A 6,187-nucleotide genomic window follows, 5' to 3' on the forward strand; every position below is an offset into this window, starting at 1 on the left:
TTGGAGCATAATCATAAAAAAAAAGTTAAATGGGGGTGGATAGCTCACACAAAACATCCCATTTTAATGTGAAATATAAACATGGTGTGGTTTTTGTTTTTGCTTTTTTATTTTGAAAGGCATACTTGTTATTCATTCCCTCTTGGGCTTTTTATTCATAACTTACTTGGGCCTGAAGTGTAGTGATATATTATCAACTCCTGCACATTTAACATCGATTAAACATGGGATGGTGCTGCTGCATGTCATTAGATATATGTTATCTAATTGGTAGATTAAATATACTTATTAGTTAAAATTGCAGAGATGTCAGGGGAATGAATGGCTTCTCAGAATATATATCTCATAAGAAGTCAGATTCTGATTACTGTAATTATTTTTTCAAAATGTAAGGTATGTGAATTATTCACATAAGTGAGAAAAAACAGAAAAGGAGTAGGGGAAAATGAATCTTATTTGTCAGCTGGTCTTTGTCTTCACACACTTGAAACTGAATTGCTATTATTAAGTTTTGCTGAATTTGGCTCATTTTCGTAAATACTTTGGAACAGTAGATGGGGTGAACAAAGCTGCATTATCACCATGAATTCAATTTGAAAACTTCATAAGGAGAAATATTTATGTAAATGTAGAGTTCTAAAGAAGCCGATCCCTGTCATTTCTTTTAGAGGAATTTCTAAGGCTCTTTTCTAGACAATTCCCATTTTGCTCATATTAATTTCCTAGGGCTGTGAGCCACCAAACAAAATATAAGATTGGGTCTGTTTTCCCATCCTCACCATTACCAGCCATCATAGTAATAATGGGTAAAGATTAAATTACTAACAAACATTTTTTAAGCACTAACAAACATGTTCTCCAGTTATGGCTTGTGTATCCAGCCTGAAACTTTTTGCTCCTATATCTGAACTCACCCAGAAAAGGTACAGATTAGTTGTGCCCCAAACATGTGTTGAGATACAAAGATCTTTTTAAAAAAAGATAAATAATGATGAAGTCTTCAATGTTAGGTGTGGTAGGTGAGGAATTGATGAAAGTTGATCCCTAAGGCAGGCAGGCAGGCAGAAGGCTCTGACAGAGATCAGTTTAGCTCCATGGTTCCACCCTTTGGGGAGGTCATTCAGTCTGAAATCCAAATTATGTCAGATCCTGGAGACTCACCCTCTGGGGAGGTCTTGAGCAGTCTTACCTTGCCATGCCCTGTCAGACATCCCAGTCATGTCCTCGAGGTTAAACTTTCCTTATAAAATTTACTTATGGGCCATCCCATGGCAGCTGACCTCCTTTGTGTCAGTCTACCAGGGCACCCTGCCCAGTGGTGTTCTTTCCCTTCCCCTGTGCCATGTACTATCTCTCCTAATTCTATTATGCTTCTCAACCCCATTTCTCCCCCTCATAGCTAATCAATTATTTTAGGATGCTAAATCCCTTTCAGGATTTATAAAGCCTGCCAGCTAAGGACATAACCCAACTTCATGGGGTGATCCTTTTCTATCAAGTAATTATAAGATCCACTGAAGAACTTATCTTTCATGTGCTTTTCCACTCTATTCCATATTTACTATTCCTAGTGTCTATTGTAGCCCTTCATTGTGTCTGTAACCTAGTCTCTCAGTAAATCTAGCTTTTCCCAAAGAGAATGATTATTATGAATTCTTCACATGACCAAACCCCAACTTTTGGTACCTACTATCATCTGTGTCTACATCACCTACATTAAATAGAATACTTAAACAGAATTCTCTTAAAATAACATACTTTATCCACTTATTAGCATGGCACATAGTAAGCATTTAAAAAATGCTTGTTGACTTGACTTTTTGATCCTATTTCGATATGATGATGTCCATTTGAGCTTATAATTTTGCCAAAAGAAGTTGATATATTTAAGTAGTTCCCAGTGCTACATATGTAATGAAACATACTTTAAAACATATTTTAAAATTTTACAAGTGAATTTATTTTTAAACTTTTATTGATATCTTTGCTCTTTTACTACCTTTATTCTGACTATAGCCCTCTTTTGCTCACTTTTTGAGCTACTCCTTGTAAAAAGAATAAAAAGGAAAGATATTATAAAGCAGTCAAGAAAAAATAATCAATATTTAAACTGATTCTGGCAGTACCACACACTGTCCTATACCCATAATCCCTGACTTCTGCAAAGAAGGGAACTCTTTTCTGGGGCCAAGAATGGTCATTGTAATTATACACCATTCAGGATTTTTTTGTTTTTGTTTTTATTTCTTTTTTTCTTGGAGGAGGCTTATTTCATTTGTATTACTGTAGTGATTAAGTGTGTTGTTTGCCTACTCCTTCTTATTCACTTTGTTTTAGTTTACATGTGTTCTTATACTGCTCAAACAACTTTTTAAGAAGAAATGAAACTGATTCAAAGGTAAAAAAAGGGGGTAAAGTTGGAATTTAAAATATCCCTTCATATAACAAAAGTGTCAAATGTGCTGTCTAAAGTGAAAAAAGAAAACAAACCTAAAATATTAGGACTGCCATACTACTAATGTTTCTTTTCTATCAGAATAACAAATGTTAGTAACAACAATAGCAGGCATTTACATAATTCTTTACAATTTACAAAGCTCTTTACATAAATTACTTTGCTAGAACCTCTTCATAATACTATGAAATAGGCGGTAAAAGTATTATTATTCTCACTTTACAGATTAGGAAATGGAAACCCCCAAACATTGAGACTTACCCACAGATAGACAGGTAGGTGGCAGTCAGGATTGACTTCAGATATTCCAAATCCGAGTGCATTATCCTTTCTACTTGTACCACAGCTGGCATCTAAAGACATTGATAGTCAGACCACAAAAATTTAGGACAGTTTCTACAAGTTCCTCTTGGTTCATCTTGGCAATTTTTTAAAATAGTCCATTTGGGCATCCAGAAAGGCAGACATTTAACAACCAACTCTTTCATGATAGATTCTAGAATTATTCAGGAACTGGGATCAGGCTAATAAACTCTTGGATTATAACTTTATCACATTTAAAGATGTGACAAACCTGAAAGGGATTAATATTAACACACTGGATGATAGGATCCAAAATTATTTCAATAGGCTAAAGCATTGAGATGAATCTAATAAGGTGAAATTCAGTAGAAATAAATATAAAGACATATGTTGGGCTTCAACATTCTGACTCATAAGTACAATATAGAGGAAGCATGATTATCTGGAAAATATCTGGAGATTATAGCAGACTCTAAACTCAATATACATCATAAATGAGACATTGCAACCTTGTGATCTTGTAATACTTCCCAAGACAAAGAGGTGATAGTCATGATACATTGTATTCATGAGGTTCTTAGTTTAATCCTTGGTACTTGGCTAAAATTCTAGTAAACTGCCATTGAATATTTGGATGTTGATGCTTTGGTTATGTACAGATGAGCTTCCAACATATCTAAGACTGAAATATGTGGATGAGTATGATTTTTCCATTCACTTATGCTCTATTCCCTATTATAGAACTCTTATCAAAGCAACTCACCGCAGATGACCATAGAACTTTATATTTGAAAATTATTAGAATAAGATTTAAAGAAAAATAAATTCCTGAGCATAGTTAGTGTTACTTGACCCCTTCCACTCTTTACCCTCCTAAACTTCTAATGGTAGAAGTTGTCCCAGAGAAGCATCAGTAGATATTCAAGAATAGTCATTTAAGGTACTTTCTGTAAGGCCAATATCCAGGTGGCATTTCCACCTGACCAAAAAAAGAGATAACCTGATAAAGTATTTCTTAAGGTGTCTAAAATAACAATCCCTATATCTCAAGTAAGCATAACAAACCCTGCTGGGAGGAAACAGCATCAAAAAATGTCCTTTTTGAAGATAAATTAAGTTTTGGAAGGAAGATTCTAGGAGGTAGATCTCAATACAACAATATTCCATGGAGTGACTCTGCCCTAAAGTAAAGAGAAAAGAGAAAACACACACACACACACACACACACACACACACACACACACACACACAAACTTTAGGATACTCCAAGGATTATTTAGGATAATTCAAGGAAGTCATTATTGGTGAGAGAAAGGAAAGGCTATGCTGGACAGAAAAAAATCACCTGAGGTGTGATTGACAGGAGAAAGAGAGAAGTAGGCTATTTAGTTGTTTTCTATTTTGACTAATTATTCTTGCTAAATAAGTCATTTATACCTTCTACAGAGTACACATGTTGCAAGTACCTTCAACATTTCATTACCCTGAGGGAAAGCTCCAAATATCTTACTCTGATAATTTCCTTGTTGTTATTGAGTTATGTTTGACTCTTTAAGACCTCCATTTGGGTTTTTCTTAGCAGAATTACCACAATGGTTTGCTATTTTCTTCTCCAATTCATTTTACAGATGAGGAAACTGAGACAAAAGACTTGTCCAAAATCACACATCTAGTAAATGTCTGAGGCTAAATTTGCACTCCAGATTTGAATTTTTCCTGACGCTACTTCCCATGATCTGTGCACTATGGCAAATCCTAGCTGCCCTTTATTACTCTAATAAAGGATTTATTTAAATGTTTTAAGGTATAGTTGAATCTAAGTTTTTTTTTCCTTCAAAAGTTCAGTAGAACTCCATCACTTTGAATTTAACTTCCTGGTTGCTTTTATTTCAAAGCTTCAAATTCTATCTTGCTTCCACAGTTCTCCTTTACTTAAATATTGAAGAGATTGCTGGAGTTATAAATTTCCTTTCCTTTAGCCATCTGCAGTCCCATTCTCTGAAACTTGGACAAAATCAAAAGGGAAAAAAAGATGATAGTCAAATACTTATACATCCACAACAATTCTGATGCATAACTTTTTCCCCATCAAGACGGTGTCATTTTTCGCTCTTAAAAGGGTGTTTTCACCAGATCCTATTCTTAGGTGTCTGCATGTTTTATCCTGATATATTTGTGCATGCATGCTGTTGGTTCTCTTACAAACTCCCTCCATCAAACTATCCTATGTAATTTTGGATCATGTCTTTTCTTCCTCACCTTAATGCTTATATGTGGAAATTTAGAGGATATGTATACCACTTAAATGCACACTAAAAGCTCACATACATATATATATATATATATATATATATATATATATATATATATACATATATACATATGTATATAGTAGTTTGTCATTCTCAGAGCCCTTAAATTGAAACATCCTGTAGGGGTAGATCATACAGACAGTAATTGCCCTGATTTTATAGATGAAGAGACGGAGACTCGGGAAAATCAAATGATTACCCAAGACCACAAAACTAGAAAACATTAAAGACTCAAACTTGCATCTCCTGACTTAAAGCTGAATACTCCTTTAATTACATTCATTATATCTCTAATTGGAAATAATAACATCAAATAGAAATATTGGAATAATCAATGAATGCATTTGACTTTCCAATCTAGAAAAATTAGGAGCACATTCTAATGGGGGAAAAAAACCATTAGATTTGGAATCAGAAAGGTGTAAATTCAGATCTACTTATAATCTTTTAAAATTTAATTGAATTTTATTTTCAAGTTTTCATTCAGGAAAAATAAAATCTATTACAAACATGCATAGCCAAGAAAAATAAATTCGCATATTGGTCAAGTCTTTCCTCATATTTGTGTGTGTATATGTCCACAATGTACACAAACAGATAAATACACACAAACATACATGCCTCAATCTGTACTGAATCTATCTCCACTCAAATTGGAAGTGAGTCCTCTGGAATTTTGACTGGTTATTCATTGCATTGATCAGAGTTCCTAAGTCATTTGAAGTTTTTTGTCTTTATAATATTGTTATTGTGTAAATTGTTTTCTTTGTTCTACCCACTTCACTTTGCATCAGTCCATGTAAATCTTTCTAGGATTCTATGATATTCTTTTATAATTTCTCATAGAACAATAATTCATCAAATCATATACTATAACTAGTGCAACTTATGGTTTTATAAAGTTGCCAAGGACATGTAGAAATTTTGTTGCCATGCAATTACATACAATTTCTGTCAGAACAGGAATTCAGCCGAGTTATTTCTCAGGTAATTACTAGCTAAGGGACAAGTCACTACTAATCTCTCTGAGCTTCAGTTTTCTCAACAGTAAGGTGAGATGGAGGACATATAAAATGTCAAACAAAACATGGTAAAGTGTTGTGCAAACCTTAACATG

The sequence above is a fragment of the Sarcophilus harrisii genome, chromosome 3 (genome assembly GCF_902635505.1).
Source record: "Sarcophilus harrisii chromosome 3, mSarHar1.11, whole genome shotgun sequence".
NCBI lineage: Eukaryota > Metazoa > Chordata > Mammalia > Dasyuromorphia > Dasyuridae > Sarcophilus > Sarcophilus harrisii.